Genomic DNA, 18,895 nt, shown 5'->3' on the forward strand with positions numbered 1-18,895 from the left:
ATGGCCCCTTTTGCAAGATGCCGCACATGAGGGGGGTGATATGGAAGTTGCAAAAGGACGATGGCACAGTGGTTATATGAATATAAGTACAGAGTGATGCTCTCTATGTCAGAAGGGGGAAGGTCGTGCTGTTGAAAGAGATCTCACTGCAGGACTATTGGGTGATTTGTACTAACTGAGAGGCTGAGGTAGAGCAAAAAGCCATTAAGGTGAAAATATAAGAGGGTAAAATGAAACTGTATGATGAGACTGGAACTCTTCCAGCTGTTGCCAGCTAGGAAAGAGGGGGACAAAAATGGAGGGTGGAGAGTAGAGATGAGTGAATCAAAGCAGTTGAACCCGGGACACCTAAAATGGATAAACATGTCAGTACATGGGGCAGGGGATGCTGGGAAGGTGGGAAGGCAAGGCGGGAAGGGAGGTAGGTGTGATGACCCTGAATTACATGCAGGATGCAGCCTGTCAGCATTCATTGACCCCTGTGATGTCACAGCCCTATATGATCGGCAGCCAATTTGCGGCTGCTCAATTCATGCCTTAAACTGCAGAGAGAGAGAGGACAGCTGCGTGTCTCTGTGTGTTACACAGACACGCTGAAATGATCATAACGCATTGTTCCACTTCCAACTGCTAGTTACATCAGTGTTGTGGACAGAGAGCAGTGCAGTGGTTTGCTTGTTGACACTGAGAAGGATTTTTACGCCAGCCATTAACCTCCCTGTCACTTTATTCAGCATTTTATCAGAGAGGCAGATAGCTTTTTGTTGCCTCATACATATCAACAAGTTGCCTTAACTTTATGAACCATACCACAGGAGGCAGGAATGATTTTTCAGCACAATTCTGTGTATTTTCCCCACAAGAAATAATCTGCTGTTTATTCTAGTCTGTAGACCGTATAATAACCAACAGAGTGCAATTTTGGGTTTAATACACATTTTTCTTATTTTTTGTGGTGCTGCGCTGTGTCCTGCTGCTGTGCAAAAATATTTTTTTTCAGCGGACTGTAGCGCATTTGTCTACCACTATACGTGCATACCACATACCTACATCAAAGCAGACTACTATTTTGTACCTGTTAATCTGTCAAGGGCCTACAGTGAAAGTCAAAGCAAAATTACTCATCAGCTGGTGTTTTAAAAAAAATACTGAGTTTTTTAGGCGTATTATAGCCATTTTTCTGCCCTCATCAATGCATATCACATACTTACATCTAAGTAGTGTACCATTTAGTACCTGTTAATCTGTCAAGGGCCTACATACTGTGAAAGTTCAAGCAACAGTACTCACCGGCTGGTGTTTTACAAAAATACTGAGTTTTTATGCGTATTGTAGTGCATTTTTCTGCCCACATCAGTGCATTCCACATACCTACATCTAAGTAGTTTACCATTTAGTACCTGTTAATCCGTCAAGGGCCTACATACTGTGAAAGTCAAAGCAAAATTACTCATCGGATGTTGTTATAAAAAAAATACTGAGTTTTTAGGTGTATTGTAGCGCATTTTTCTGCCCTCATCAGTGCATACCACATACCTACATCTAAGTAGTGTACCATTTAGCACCTTTTAATCTATCAAGGGCCTGCATACTTTGAAAGTCCAAGCAAAAGTACTCACGGGCTGGGGTTTTACAAAAATACAGAGTTTTTTGGCGTATTGTAGCGCCTTTTTTTTCCCTCATTAGTGCATACCACATACCTACATCTAAGTAGTGTAACATTTAGCACCTTTTAATCTATCAAGGGCCTGCATACTTTGATAGTCCAAGCAAAAGTACACACGGGCTGGGGTTTTACAAAAATACAGAGTTTTTTGGCGTATTGTAGCACATTTTTCTGCCCTCATACGTGCATACCTTATATGTACATCTAAGTAGTGTACCATTTACTACCTGTTAATCTGTTATTGCCTACATACTGTCAAAGTCCATGCAAAAGTAATCAACGGCTATTTTTTTTTCCGAAAATACGTTTTCCAGGTATACTGTAGCAATTTTTTTTGCCCTCATAGGTGCATATCACATAACTACATCTAAGTAGTGTACCATTTGTTACCTGTTATTCCATCAAGGGCCTACATACTGTGAAAGTCAAAGCAATAGTACTCACCGGCTGGTGTTTTACAAAAATACAGAGTTTTTTGGCGTATTGTAGCGCATTTTTCTGCCCTCATCAGTGCATACTGCATACCTACATGTAAGTAGTGTACAATTTTGTTCCTGTTAATCTTTCAAGAGCCTACATACTGTGAAAGTTCAAGCAAAAGTTATTATCAGCTGCTGCTCTAGACAAATACTGTTTTAAGAGTAGTGAAGCATATTGTACTCCCCTCATATACGCACTAAGTATGTCAGGCAGAGAAGTGACAGGATGTGCACAGAGGAGTGGCAGAGGCCTTAAACCATCAGGAATAGGTCGCAGCAGACTAGGGGCGAGTGGCAGCAGGAGTCACAGCGAGAGGCCTGAGCTCCCGTTATCAGCTAGCGGTCATATCTCGACCAGCAACCCATCTGCCTTCGTCGATTAGTAAACACAGTCATCCACTTTATCACAAGTGACATTTGTCACCCCCAGTCAACAGTCATTGGGTTCCTCAGACACAACCCTCAGTTGGCATGGCCCGGGAGCAGTCCCTATCCTCCCATTGCCTCTGTCCTATGCTGTTCTCTCTTCTACAGAAGTACCTTATGCTGTGGGTTCAGCTCCACTATTCACTGAGGACGATCTAATAGAGGACAGTCAGCAGTTACTGCCCAGCCAAGAAGGGGAGGAGATATGAGCCACTTCCTCCGCTAGGCGGGCAAGTAGTGATGAGGAGAGTGACATGGAAGGCGGTGTTGCCAGGGATCAGGATCCTGAAGCAGACATTGTTGAGGAACCTGAGTAGGGCATCAGTGACATGCAGACACAACTCGATGATGATGAAGCCGATCGCAAATGGGAGCCGGGTGCAGAAGGGGCTTCATCATCATTGGGAGAAGAGAGTTGCAGGTTGCCCGTGAAGGAACAGCTGAGCCAGCAAGGCAGTAGCATGGTTGACAGTCAGCGTGGTGGCAAAAGTGAAAATTCTGGAGCAAAAAGTGCCTGGGGGAGACCATGTGCTTCGCGGCAGCTTACCTTCCCAGGAGGTTGTCGAACAGGGGTTCCTGGAGATGGTGGCAGTAATAGTCAATTAGTGCGGACTGTTGGTGGGAAAATCAGCTACTCAGCGGTGTGGCAGTTTTTCATCAAGCATCCGGAGGAGGTTCACATAGCCACATGCAAGATATGTTGGCAAAAGGTGAAGCGTGGCCAGGGTCCCAATGTTGGCACCACGGCCCTGCATCAACACATGCATCACCACCATAAAGCGGCCTGGGAGAACCGTGGATCCGATCTAGTGGTCCAGCCTGCTGCATCACCCAGTGGCCAGCCGCTCCCTCCTTCAGCAAGCCAAGGCTCCACCACCTCAGCCGAAGGGTGCTGTATGTCAAACCTTACTTCTGTCACTCCAGAGGCTCTTGCCAACATTCCGCCAACAATCCATCCACGAAGCCATGTCCAAGAGACAACAGTATGCGCCCACTCATCCAACGGCGCAGTAGCTGAATGTGCTCCTGTCTAAGTTGCGGATGCTGCAGTCCCTCCATCTTCAAGTGGTGGACTCTGCACCTTTCAGAGAACTGATGGCTTGTGCCGAGCCGAGGTGGAGAGTACCAAGCTGTCATTTCTTTGCAAAGAAGGCAGTACCAGCCCTGCACAATTTTGTGGAAGAGAAGGTGGGCCAGTTCTTGAGCCGGTTGGTGTGTACCAAAGTGCACGGCAGTGCTGACATCTGAAGCTGTAACTACGGTCAGTGACAATGCATGTCCTTTACGGCTCACTGGGTGAATGTGGTTCCTGCACAGGCACAACCCCAACTTGGACAGTTCACGCCGCTTCCTCCTCCACGCTATCAGCCCGTTAGTCCTGTGACACTGTGTGACTCTGCCTCCTCATCCTCCACCATGTCCTCAGTCTCCACTTCCAGGACAAGCCTCAGTGGCCCTTCAGCATACCATGTGTGCAGGGCACGGCAGTGTCAGGCTGTTATTCACATGGTTTACCTTGGCAAAAAGAGTCACACAGGGGATGAACTGCTAAACGTCATTGATAAAGAAATCGGAGCTTGGCTTACTCCACGAAAACTGGAAATGGCAACCATGGTGACCGACAACAGGAAGAACATCGTGGCCACGCTGCGACTAGGAAGGGTGACCCATGCGCCCTGAATGGCACACGTGTTAAATCTGGTTGTCAAGCAGTTCCTGAAGTGTTCCTCCCATTTGCAAGACATCCTAAGAATGGGAAGTAAACTTTGCATGCACTTCAGCCACTCGTACACCGCAAAGCACACCATCCTTGAGCTGCAGCATCAGAATGGTATCCCCCAACATAGTCTGATTTGTGACTTTGCCACATGTTGGAATTCCACCCTGCATATGTTGGACTGACTGTACGAACAGAGAAAAGCCATTAGAGATTCTTGATGATCCAAGCGGATAGGGGTAATCTTGTGTGTAACTTCAACGTGAACCAGTGGCAGCTCATACTTGACACCAGCCGTTTCCTCAGGCCCTTTGAGTAAGCCACATTATACATAAGTCGCCAGGATTATGGGATAAATGACGACATTCCACTGCTTCATATCCTACAACAAATGTTGGAAACGATGGCTGGTCAGGGCAATGGAGGCATTGCGCCTACATCTCACAGCCACATGAGCCCTGTTGCTCCTGAAATGGAGGAGGAGGATGAGGGGCACAGTGGAGCAAAGTTCAGGTTTGATGAGATGGGCAGTGTTTCTAGTCATCTGACAGGAGAGGAGGAGCATAATGAACTAGAGAAGCCAGAGGGTTATGAGGAAGGCGAAACAGAGGAACCAGACACACCGTGGCAGTATGCAGTGGAGATGGAGGCAGGGAGCCCCTTCGAGTCACTTGCACAAATGGCACGATGCATGCTCACTTGCTTGCGCAGTGACAGTCGAATTGTCACCATTAGGCAGTGGGATGACTTCTGGGTCTCCACCTTATTGGACCCTCGCTACCGGAATAAAATGGGTGCCTTTTTTACACCCACTGAGAGGGGGGACAAACTGACCTACTACAGAGAGATCCTATGTAGTCAGTTGGCTGATGCTTATCGGCACCATCATCCATCCACTAGCACGTCTTACTCGGGGGGCCTCTGCGCTCACCTTCCCCTGCCATGGCTGCTGGGGAGGGGTGGGATACGGTAGCAGGAGCAGTACCAGCTCCATCAGCAGTAGCCTGAGTCCACAGTCACTGATGAGTAACTTTCTTCACCCGCATAGTGAAGCAACTCATCAGCTAACACTTCATTCCTAAATAGTGGCAACACAGATGTTACGCCGAGCGCTCCGGGTCCCCGCTCCTCCCCGGAGTGCTCGCTACACTCTCCCCACTGCAGCGCTCCGGTCAGATCCACTGACCCGGGGCGCTGCGATTACGCTTCCAGCCGGGATGCGATTCGCGATGCGGGTAGCGCCCGCTCGCGATGCGCACCCCGGCTCCCGTACCTGACTCGCTCTCCGTCTGTCCTGTCCCGGCGCGCGCGGCCCCGCTCCCTAGGGCGCGCGCGCGCCGGGTCTCTGCGATTTAAAGGGCCACTGCGCCGCTGATTGGCGCAGTGGTTCCAATTAGTGTGTTCACCTGTGCACTTCCCTATATCACCTCACTTCCCCTGCACTCCCTTGCCGGATCTTGTTGCCATCGTGCCAGTGAAAGCGTTTCCTTGTGTGTTCCTAGCCTGTGTTCCAGACCTCCTGCCGTTGCCCCTGACTACGATCCTTGCTGCCTGCCCCGACCTTCTGCTACGTCCGACCTTGCTTCTGTCTACTCCCTTGTACCGCGCCTATCTTCAGCAGTCAGAGAGGTTGAGCCGTTGCTAGTGGATACGACCTGGTCACTACCGCCGCAGCAAGTCCATCCCGCTTTGCGGCGGGCTCTGGTGAAAACCAGTAGTGACTTAGAACCGATCCACTAGCACGGTCCACGCCAATCCCTCTCTGGCACAGAGGATCCACTACCTGCCAGCCGGCATCGTGACAACAGATACTTTCCTTACAATTGCAGCAGTGCCAGTCTTTATTTCTTTTAGATTGAGACACTTTTATATCTACATATTAAGGCTCATTCAAATAAACTGTAACACCTGTGCTCTGGCCAAACACTCTGTGTCCTCGCAGCCCCGGCGTGTGTGCCCCTGCATCCTAGGGCGTGAGTGCTCCGGAGCTCTTTCACTTAAAGGGCCGGTGCTCTATTAATCAAGTGTCTACACCTGTCCCCTGTCCTTAAATATCAGCTCCTCCCTTGTTTCCCTGCCTGATCTTTGGTTACCTTGTGCCATAGTGAAAGTCCTGTGTCCCTGTTACCGTGTACTTGTTCCTTGCTACCTTACCTCCCCTGCACCTGTGTTCCTGACCTACTGCCATCTTGTCACGTCCTGCCAGTCTCCTTCTGTGCCATGCCACCTCCCAGCTACCTGTGTGGACAAGTCGTGCCAGGGGTAGTGACCTGGGTGCCGCCTGCCACAGTAAGACCATCCCGCTTTGCGGCGGGCTCTGGTGAAAACCAGCGGCACCTTAGACTCCGCTCCCTGGCACAGCTCACGTCATCATCCACACAGTCCCAGAGGATCCCCCACCTGCTGTGTACCGTTACATAAACCTTCTGGCCACTTGGAGTAATTATTTTCTAATGCCAGATTTTGCAGCATCCATACCCTCCCTGGAATTGAAACCAAGTAGTATATTTTATGTAACTTGTCAGGAGGGAACTAAAAAAACTGAACAAGCATGACTTGGATAATAACTGTATAGTTGAGAAGGATGAGAATTTCTATAAAACCAAACTATTAAAACAGTTAAGAAACATTAAGTAGGGCCCTATCAGCTGCTCAACATGTTAGTTGATTTTTATATTTTTTTTGCTTTCGCTATAAAAGAAACAAAACACTTCTGTAAAATATTTTCTTTAAACTCTGCATCATGATGTTAGGGTGCATGTCCACGGTTTTCAGTCTGGCAATAAAAACTGATATAGTTCAAAAATGAGCCAACCGGAGTAATTATCTGACTCAAGTTAATGGGATATGGTGCGGAACCAGCAGCCGTATTGCATAATCGTAGAGGGAATGTAGCCCAACTTTATTTTTCTACCTGAAGATGTGTGCTAACATTCACAATTTTTTCTACAGTTCCTCTAGTCAGTGCAGGTATCCTTGAACACTAGGAGCAAGCAGGCATATAAGTCCATCTCACCAACAGCTCCTGATCAACACTTCTACACAGATAAGGCCTGGCCCTTCCCCAGAGACAATGTAAAAGGAAGGATATCCAGATAGGTATGTGATACAATGGTAGCTTTTATTTGCGTCCAGTAAAATCACCATGAACATTTAGTTACAGCTAAGCTTAATGGGGTCCATAATCACAAGAGGCCCCTAATCATGGATGAATGGCGTCTTGTGATGTCAGAAACGCATTGGACTAAAGTGTTGCAGAGTGTTTACTTGTGATTTTACTGGACGCAAATAAAAGTTACCATTGTATCACACACTATATTTTCCTTTATGTCCTTGAACACTGGCATGGTTTTATCATATGCCCTATTGGCAAGGAGAACAGTAACATTAGGAAAGATTTATCAAAACCTGTGTGGAGGAAGAGTGGTGCAGTTGCCTATAGCCAGTGGCGTTGCTGGGGTTGGTGTCCCCCGGTGCGGTAGAAAATGGTGTCACCCCATACCTTCCCCCCCCCTCAGTAAGTTTTTAGCCCGTTGTGACAGACACCACTGGTGTAGCGCATTGTGAGAAATTCCAGTGTAATAATCAGCTATACCAGTTGCCACAGAATGGGAAAGTGTTAAAGAAGTTTTCACCATTTAAATATACAGCTCCAAGAATTGCTTAAAGGGGTACTCCACTGGAAAACATTTACTTTTATATCAACTGGTGCCAGAAAGTTAACCCTGACGTCCTGGGACGTCATGGCACCCTGGGCCTTAAGGACCAATGACGTCCCAGGACGTCATGGCGTTTTCCGGTATCTGCCGCTCGCCGGGCAGAGATAGGAACCGGATGCCTGCTGAAATGCTTCAGCAGGCATCCAGGGCAAACGCCAAGGGGGGCCATGTAGGAAATCACCCTTGTGATCTGTGGCGATACCGGGCTGATCGGGTCTCTGGGACCCAACAGCCCGGTAATTTTGCATGATCCCGGCTGTCACAGACAGCCAGGACCATGCTAATGTATAGGAGCGAGGTGGCAAGCCTGCCACCTCCTCCGATCCCCTGCGATTCTTCGGTTAGTTAACCAACCAATCGCAGAGGGGGGGGGTGGTTACTTCCTCCCACCCTGCCCGGCCCCTGGAAGTCCGGAGAGGACGTGAGGAAGACCGGAGGACGCAGCGGGGGACAGGGGAGTGCTGGGGCCCAGCCCCGGTACTTACCTCGTCCCTGAAGACCCGGATCCCGGCGATGAAGACGGCGGCGGCGGCGACAGGTGAGTTCCTCTTCAGCCACGGTCGGGCCCTTTACAGCAATGCACGTCGCCGTAAAGCGACATGCATTGCTGTATTGGGACCCTGTATACTACAACTCCCAGCATGCCCAGACACCCCTTGGCGCCTGGGCATGATGGGAGTTGTAGTTTTGCAACATCTGGAGGTCCACAGTTTGGAGACCACTGTGCCCTTCCAGATGTTGCAAAACTACACATCCTCAGCATGCCTTTACTGTCCAGGCATGCCTGGACAGTTTTGGCATACTGGGAGTTGTAGTTTTGCAACATCTGGAAGGGCACAGATTGGGAACCACTGTATTAGTGGTCTGCAAACTGTAGTCCTCCAGATGTTGCAAAACTACAACTCCAAGTATGCTGGGAGTTGTAGTTCGGCAACATCTGGCTCTAAAGAATGTTTGGGAGTTGTGGTTTTGCAACAGCTGGAGGCACAGTGGTTGGGAAACATTGTCTGTTTCCTAACTCAGTGTTTCCCAACCCGTGTGCCCCCAGCTGTTGCAAAACTTTAACTACCAGCATGCACTGATAGACTGTGCATGATGGGAGTTGTAGTTTTGCAACAGCTGGAGGTTTCCCCCCATGTGAATGTACAGGGTACATTCACATGGGCAGGGGGCTTACAGTGCGTATCAGGCTGCAAGTTTGCAATGCAGCAAATTTGGCGCGGCAGCAAAAAAACTCGCAGCGGGAAACTCGCTGTAATCCCCCACCCGTGTGACTGTACCCTAAAAACACTACACTACACTACACTTACACAAAATAAAATAAAAAGTCAAAAACACTACATATACACATACCCCTACACAGCCCCCCTCCCCAATAAAAATGAAAAACGTCTGGTACGCCACTGTTTTCAAAATGGAGCCTCCAGCTGTTGCAAAACAACAACTCCCACTATTGCCGGACAGCCGTTGACTGTCCAGGCATGCTGGGAGTTTTGCAACAGCTGGAGGCACCCTGTTTGGGAATCACTGGCGTAGAATACCCCTATGCAAATCCCTAATTCAGGCCTCAAATGCACACGGCGCTCTCACTTCGGATTTCACCCTGTCGTATTTCACGGCAACAGTTTAGGGTCATATATGGGGTATCGCCATACTCGGGAGAAATTGCCTAGCAAATTTTGGGGGGCTTTTTCTCCTTTCACCCCTTATGAAAAGGTGAAGTTGGGGTCTACACCAGCATGTTAGTGTAAAAAAATAAATTTTTTACACTAACATGCTGGTGTTGCCCTATACTTTTCATTTAGACAAGAGGTAAAAGGGGAAAAAAGCCTCCCAAAATTTGTAATGCAACTTCTCCCGACTATAGAGATACCCCATAAGTGGGCGCAAAGTGCTCTGGGGGCGCACAACAAGGCCCAGAAGGGAGAGTGCACCATGTACATTTGAGGTGATTTGCACAGGGGTGGCTGATTGTTAAAGCGGTTTTGACAAATGCAAAAAAAAAAAAAAACCCACTTTTGACCCCATTTCGGAAGCTACACCCCTCACGGAATGTAATGAGGGGTGCAGTGAGAATTTACACCCCACTGGTGTCTGACAGATCTTTGGAACAGTGGGCTGTGCAAATAAAAAAAATTGTACAGCCCACTGTTCCAAAGATCTGACAGACACCAGTGGGGGTAAATGCTCACTGTACCCCTTGTTACGTTCCTCAAGGGGTCTAGTTTCCAAAATGATATGCCATGTTGGGGTTATTTTGCTGTCCTGGCACCATAGGGGCTTCCTAAATGCCCCCTGAGCAAAATTTGCTCTCAAAAAGCCAAATCCTTCTCTTCGGAGCATTGTAGTTCGCCCGTAGTGCACTTCAGGTCAACTTATGGGGTACCTCCATACCCAGAAGAGATGGGGTTACAAATTTTGGGGGGTATTTTCTGCCATTAACCCTTGCAAAAATGTGAAATTTGGGGGGGAAACACACATTTTAGTGAAATTTTTTTTTTCTATGTTTGCAAAAGTCGTGAAACCCCTCTGGGGTATTAAGGCTCACTTTATTCCATGTTACGTTCCTCAAGGGATCTAGCTTCCAAAATGGTATGCCATGTGGGTATTTTTTGCTGTCCTAGCACCATAGGGGCTTCCTAAATGCGACATGCCCCCGAGCAAAATTTGCTCTCAAAAAGCCAAATATGACTCCTTCTCTTCTGAGCATTGTAGTTCGCCCGTAGTGCACTTCAGGTCAACTTATGGGGTACCTCCATACTCAGAACAGATTGGGTTACAAATTTTGGGGGGTATTTTCTGCTATTATCCTTGCAAAAATGTGAAATTTGAGGGGAAACACACATTTTACTGAAATGTTTTTAATTTTTTTTTTACATATGCAAAAGTCGTGAAACACCTGTGGGGTATTAAGGCTCACTTTATTCCTTGTTATGTTCCTCAAGGGGTCTAGTTTCCAAAATGGTATGCCATCTGTTTTTTTTCCTGTTCTGGCACCATAGGGGATTCCAAAATGCAACATGCCCCCCAAAAACCATTTCAGAAAAACATACTCTCCAAAATCCCCTTGTCGCTCCTTCGCTTCTGAGCCCTCTACTGCGCCCACCGAACAATTTACATAGACATATGAGGTATGTGCTTACTCAAGAGACATTGGTGCTACAAATATAAGTATGCCTTTTTTTCCTTTTACCCCTTGTAAAAATTCAAAAATTGGGTCTACAAGAACATGCGGGTGTAAAAAATGAAGATTGTGAATTTTCTCCTTCACTTTGCTGCTATTCCTGTGAAACACCTAAAGGGTTAAAATGCTGACTGAATGTCATTTTGAATACTTTGGGGGGGGGGGTGCAGTTTTTATAATGGGGTCATTTGTGGGATATTTCTAAGATGAAGACCCTTCAAATCCACTTCAAACCTGAACTGGTCCCTGAAAAATTGTGATTTTGGAAATTTTGTGAAAAATTTGAAAATTGCTGCTGAACTTTGAAGCCCTATGGTGTCTTCCAAAAGTAAAAACACGTCAATTTTATGATGCAAACATAAAGTGGACATACTGTATATGTGAATAAAAAAAAATATTTGGAATATCCATGTTCCTTACAAGCAGAGAGCTTCAAAGTTAGAAAAATGCTACATTTTAAATTTTTCATCAAATTATGGAATTTTTCACTAAGAAACGATGCAAGTATTGACAAAATTTTACCAATAACATAAAGTAGAATAAGTCATGAAAGAACAGTCTCGGAATCAGAATGATAGGTAAAACCATTCCAGAGTTATTAATGTTTAAATTGACTGTGGTCAGATGTTCAAAAAACGCTCTGGTCCTAAGGTGTAAAATGGCCTGGTCCTTAAGGGGTTAAACAGATTTTTAAATTACTTCTATTTAAAATCTTAATCCTTACAGTACTTATAAGCTGTTGTATTCTCCACAGGAAGTTGTGTAGTCCTTTCCAGTCTGTCCACTGCTCTGTCTGTCCATGTTAGAAACTGTCCAGAGCAGGATAGGTTTACAATGGGGATTTGCTCCTACTATGGACAGTTCTTGACATGGACAGAGGTGTCAGCACAGAGCACTGTGGTCAGACAGAAAATAAATTAAAAAAGAAAAGAAGAGACACACACAGAAAGAGAGAGAGAGAGAGAGACACACACACACAGTCAGAGAGACACACACACAGTCAGAGAGACACACACTCACAGACAGAGAGACACACACACACAGTCACACAGAGTCACACGCAGTCACACACAGACAGAGTCACACACAGAGTCACACACAGAGAGCCACACACAGACAGAGATAGCGACAGACACACACACAAACACACACACACACACACACAGAGACACACACTCACAGACAGAGAGACACACACAGACATAAAATCACACACGGACAGTCACACACAGTCACTCACATACAAGAGTCACACACAGTCACCATAGGCGTTCGCAGCCTATTGCATTAGGGTGTGCACCCTAAAGCACAAACTCACTCTGCGCACGCATGTGTGTGTTTATGTATGTGTGTGTATAAATATATATATATATATATATATATATATATATATACACACACACGCACACACTCCTGCTTGCATAGTGTATGAGGATTGGATCCAGGGCCAGTTTTAGGCTTTGCATGGCCCTGGGCAAAATCAGAAGTGGGGTCCCAAAAGTCGTAATAGTGCACTAATCAGATTAGCACATTTTAGGTCACTTCAAATACCATAAAAAATATATAAAAAGCAAAAAAAAATGGTACCGATAAAAACTACAAATCACAGCGCTAAAAATTACCCTCATACATCCCCACATACAGAAAAATAAAAGTGCTATAGGGATCAGAATAGTACAATTTTATATTTTTGTATTCACATTAGGTTGGCGGCATAGTTCCCCCACATTAGGTTGGCAGCATAATTCTCCCACATTAGGATGGAAATATATTTCCCCCACATTAGGTTGGCAGTATAGTTCCCTCACATTAGGTGCAGTATAATTCCCCCACATTAGGTTAGTAGCACAGTTCCCCCACATTAGGTTGGCAGTACAGTACCCCCACATTAGGTTAGTAGTACAGTTCCCCCACATTAGGTTGGCAGTATAGTTCCCCCACATTAGGTTAGTAGTACAGTTCCCCCACATTAGGTGCAGTACAGTTCCCCCACATTAGGTTGGCAGTATAGTTCCCCCACATTAGGTTGGCAGTATAGTTCCCCACATTAGGTGCAGTATAGTTCCCCCACATTAGGTTAGTAGTATAGTTCCCCCACATTAGGTTGGCAGTATAGTTCCCCCACATTAGGTTAGTAGTACAGTTCCTCCACATTAGGTGCAGTATAGTCCCCCACATTAGGTGCAGTACAGTTCCCCCACATTAGGTGCAATATAGTTCCCCAACATTAGGTGCAGTATAGTTATAATTGTAGGGAGGAGGACAAGTCTAGAATTTACCATGAGGCTTACGGGACTTATTCTACCCCTGATCTTATATTTGCCACGGGGTTCAATGGGCGGAGCCAAAGGGTTGTCAAAATTAGGTTTTGCCATGTATGATTGTAACTGTCTATTATATGTAGACTCACAGCTCAGGACTACATTCCCATCATGTATGATTGTGACTGTCTATAATATGTAGCCTACATATAATAGACAATCACACATGATGGGGATGTAGTCCTTAGCTGTGAGCCTACATATAATAGACAATCACAATCATACATGATCAGGGCTGGTGCAAGGACTTTTGGCACCCAAGGCAAAAGCTAATTTTGCCGCCCCCTTGACCCCACACATTGGCTCCGCCGTTTGACACACCCAACCTTACTACTGGGGTGACACACTGTAACAAACCCCCTCCTCATGTAATCTCCATACTACAGGGGTGACACACTGTAACAAACCTCCTCCTCATGTAATCTCCTTACTACTGGGGTGACACACTATAACAAACCTCCTCCTCATGTAATCTCCTTACTACTGGGGTGACACACTGTAACAAACCTCCTCCTCATGTAATCTCCTTACTACTGGGGTGACACACTGTAACAAACCTCCTCCTCATGAAATCACCTTACTACTGGGGTGACACACTGTAACAAACCTCCATCTCATGTAATCTCTTTACTACTGGGGTGACACACTGTAAAAAACCTCCTCCTTATGTAATCTCCTTACTACTGGGGTGACACACTGTAACAAGCCTCCTCCTCATGTAATCTACTTACTACTGGGGTGACACACTGTAACAAGCCTCCTCCTCATGTAATCTCTTTACTACTGGGGTGACACACTGTAGCAAACCTCCTCCTTATGTAATCTCCTTACTACTGGGGTGACACCCTGTAACAAACCTCCATCTCATGTAATCTCCTTACTACTGGGGTGACACACTGTAACAAACCTTCTCATGTAATCTCCTTACTACTGGGGTGACACCCTGTAACAAACCTCCATCTCATGTAATCTCCTTACTACTGGGGTGACACACTGTAACAAACCCCCTCCTCATGTAATCTCCATACTACAGCGGTGACACACTGTAACAAACCTTCTCCTCATTTAATCTCCTTACTACTGGGGTGACACACTGTAACAAACCTCCTCCTCATGTAATCTCCTTACTACTGGGATGACACACTGTAACAAACCTCCTCCTCATGTAATCTCCTTACTACTGGGGTGACACACTGTAACAAACCTCCTCCTCACGTAATCACCTTACTACTGGGGTGATACACTGAAGCAAACCTCCATCTCATGTAATCTCTTTACTACTGGGGTGACACACTGTAGCAAACCTCCTCCTTATGTAATCTCCTTACTACTGGGGTGACACCCCGTAACAAACCTCCATCTCATGTAATCTCCTTACTACTGGGGTGACACACTGTAACAAACCTCCTCCTCATGTAATCTCCTTACTACTGGGGTGACACCCTGTAACAAACCTCCATCTCATGTAATCTCCTTACTACTGGGGTGACACACTGTAACAAACCCCCTCCTCATGTAATCTCCATACTACAGGGGTGACACACTGTAACAAACCTCCTCCTCATTTAATCTCCTTACTACTGGGGTGACACACTGTAACAAACCTCCTCCTCATGTAATCTCCTTACTACTGGGGTGACACACTGTTACAAACCTCCTCCTCATGTAATCTCCTTACTACTGGGGTGACACACTGTAACAAACCTCCTCCTCATGTAATCACCTTACTACTGGGGTAAAATCAAAACCGAAAGACCAGGGAGTCAGGAGTTTGTCTGGTGCAGAGAGGAACCATCAGGCAGCCAAGTAAAATCAATGGATTTATTAGATGCAACGCGTTAAGCTGCGCATGCGCAGCTTCATCAGGCATGACAAGAGAAGGCTGGTAACAGATATATATACCTCCAGGAATTAACCATTAGAGTACTTTTTGAATTCCTGGAGGTATATATATCTGTTACCAGCCTTCTCTTGTCATGCCTGATGAAGCTGCGCATGCGCAGCGAAACGCGTTGCATCTAATAAATCCATTAATTTTACTTGGCTGCCTGATGATTCCTCTCTGCGCCAGACAAACTCCTGACTCCCTGGTCTTTCGGTTTTGATTTTACTCTTACCCAGGAGGGCTGCAGTGGACCTTCTTCTTTACTTCTTCTGCACTTTACCTTGTTGTGTGTGGACGCACAACCAACTTTGGTAAGCGGCTTGGGAATTACCGTCCCCTACCCCCACCAACAAGATCTACTGATCCCGCACATGAGGCGCCTTCCTCCCTCTCTCTAGATTACTACTGGGGTGACACACTGTAGCAAACCTCCATCTCATGTAATCTCTTTACTACCGGGGTGACACACTGTAACAAACCTCCTCCTCATATAATCTCCTTACTACTGGGGTGACACACTGTAACAAACCTCCTCATGTAATCTCCTTACTACTGGGGTGGCACACTGTTTAGCAGACAGTGTAACAGTATTAGATAGAGACAGTATCACATATTATAGGATTAGATACAGGGGCTCAGCAACCAGTATCAGACATAGGGGGATTAGATACACAGCTCAGCAGACAATATCAAACATAAAGGGATTAACTACACAGCTCAAATCCCACATGGGGATTAGATACAGGGGCTCAGCAAACAGTATCACACATGGGGGGATTAGATACAGGGTCTCAGCAAACAGTATCACACATGGGGGGATTAGATACACTGCTCATCAGACAGATCACACATGGGAGGATTAGATACACAGCTCATCAGACAGATCACACATGAGGGAATTAGATATAGGGGCTCAACAAACAGTATCACACATGGGAGGATTATATACACAGCTCATCAGACAGATCACACAAGGGGGATTAGATACACAGCTCAAACAGTATCACTTATGGGGGGTTTAGATACACAGTTTAGCAGACAGATCACACATGGGGGATTAGATACACAGCTCATTAGACAGATCACACACTTGGGGATTAGATACATATTTTATCAGACAGATCACACATGGGGGATTAGATACACATTTTAGCAGACAGATCACACATGGGGGGATTAGATACACAGCTCATTAGACAGATCACACATGGGAGATTCGATACACTGCTCAGCAAACAGTATCACACATGGGGAGTTTAGATATATAGCTCATTAGACAGATCACACACTGGGGGATTAGATACACATTTTAGCAGACAGATCACACATGAAAGGAGCCTCACCAGGTCAGTGTCTCTTCCCTGTCCGGCTGAGGCTCAGAGAACAGGAATGTCCGATATTTGTGACTGACCTTTTCACCCTGATTTGAAGACACTGTCGCGCAGCAGCTGAGGCAGAGAGAGGCACTTCGGGGGAGGAAGCAGCGCTCCTCGTCAGGATGAAGTAAGCAAAAAAGCAGCCGCAATGTGGTTGTGGTTGGTTGGGGGGGGGGGGGTGAGGCAGGTGGTACTGAATCTCACAGTGCTTCTTCAACAACATGAGGGGTGGGGCGGGGGGGGGTGGTTGTGGGATGGGGGGTGCTGTCACAGACAGTTTTTTCTTGCAGCTCCTCCAGCAAGACAAGGCTGAGGGGAGGGCGTGTATGTTGTCAGTGCAGCGCTGCATGCCGCCCTCCTCCAACATGGGGTGGGGGTGGTGCTATTGGAGATACGGCTGGATGGCTGAAAAGCTAGGTTTGCTGTGACAGGCAGAGCGGCGCCCCCTCAAGAGGCCACTCTAGGCGATTGCCTAGTTTGCGTATAGGCAGAGCCGGCCCTGTACATGATGGGGATGTAGTCCTGAGCTGTGAGCCTACATGATGTAGGCTCACAGTTCAGGACTACATCCCCATCATGTATGGCAGCAGGCCAGCAGCCACTTACCGGCACTTGCTGCTGCTGCAGACCTCTCTCTCCTTAGCCGCCCTCTCCAGCAGCCCAGACTCCAGAGCTGGGGGCCCGGGCTTCTCCTGTCCTGGCAGCGGGCCTGTCCTTGCCCTGGCAGCGGACCTCTCCTGTGCGGGCTCTCCAGACACAGTGCGCGCGTGCGAGCTCCAGGCACTGTGCACCATAAGTCACCTAGACGTCATGTGCAGCCGTGCGCACTGACTCCTGACCCATCATCCCCCGCGCTCTTAAAGTGGCCCCCGGCGGCATGTAAGGTCAGTCAGTGTAGGGATGTGTGTAGTAGCGGTTTGCGGCGCCGAGCGGGGGGGGGTGGGGGGTGGTATTTTGGGCTGGTGATGTCGGGATGTCCGGTGGGGCTGGGGTTTAGTAGTGAGAAAAAAAAATAAAGTCCTGCAGCAGGGGGCCGCAGCCGCGGTGATTAGGGTGTCCCTGTGCACACCCGGCACACCCCGTGCGCACGCCTATGACAGTCACACACAGAGTCACACACACACACGGAGTCACACTCACACAGACAGAGACACACAAACAGAGATAGAGTGAGACAGACACACACACTCACCCATCCAGCGCAGCGCTCCTTCTCTCCAGGCGCTCTGCGAGTGACGTCACGTCCTCCTGCACGGCCCTGCAGAGGCACGTCGGGCCGGCGCAACAGAAGACATGGGGGTGCAGGCCGGTTCACTGTGCAGGTGATGGGGGGGATGGTTCTACTTGTACGGAGACAGCGCAACTGAGGACCGGGGGCGTACCTGGTGTCACCCCATCAAGATGGTGTCACCCGGGGCGGGCCGCACCCCCCCCCCCCCCGCACCCCGGTCGCAAGCCACTGCCTATAGCAACCAATCGGATCGCTTCTTTATTTTTTAAAAGGCTTCTGAAAAATGAAAGAAGCGACCTGATTGGTTGCTATAGGCAACTGCGCCACTCTTCCTCCACACAGGTTTTGATAAATCTCTCCCATTGAGTTGTCAGATTGTTGTTTTTATTTTTTAAATGCCTTTTTAAAAATGAAAGAAGTAATCTGATTGGTTGCTACAGACTTGAGATGTGAGATGAGTTAAAAGATGAAGCATGAAGTTTGCTGAAGACAAGCAGACTAAGGATGTGGATTACTGAAATCATGTCCTGTGGTCCGATGATACCAAGATAAACTTGCTTGGTTCAGATGGTGTCAAGCATGTGTTTTGGCAACCAGTTGAGGAGTACAAAGAGTGTCTTGCCTACAGCCGACCATGGTGGTGGTAATGTCATGGCCTGGGGATGCATGAGTGCTGCTGGCATTGGGGGACTACAAAATATTAGGGAACCATGAATGCCAACATAAACTATGACATATGACTTACTGAAGCAAAGCATGATCTCCTCTCGGTGCTGACTGGGCCACAGGACAGTATTCAAATATGATAATGTCCTCAAAAACACCTCCAAGGTTACCACTGCCTTGCTACAGAAGTTGAGGGTAAAGGTGATAGGCTAGCCAAGCATGTCT

The sequence above is a fragment of the Hyla sarda genome, chromosome 7 (genome assembly GCF_029499605.1).
Source record: "Hyla sarda isolate aHylSar1 chromosome 7, aHylSar1.hap1, whole genome shotgun sequence".
NCBI lineage: Eukaryota > Metazoa > Chordata > Amphibia > Anura > Hylidae > Hyla > Hyla sarda.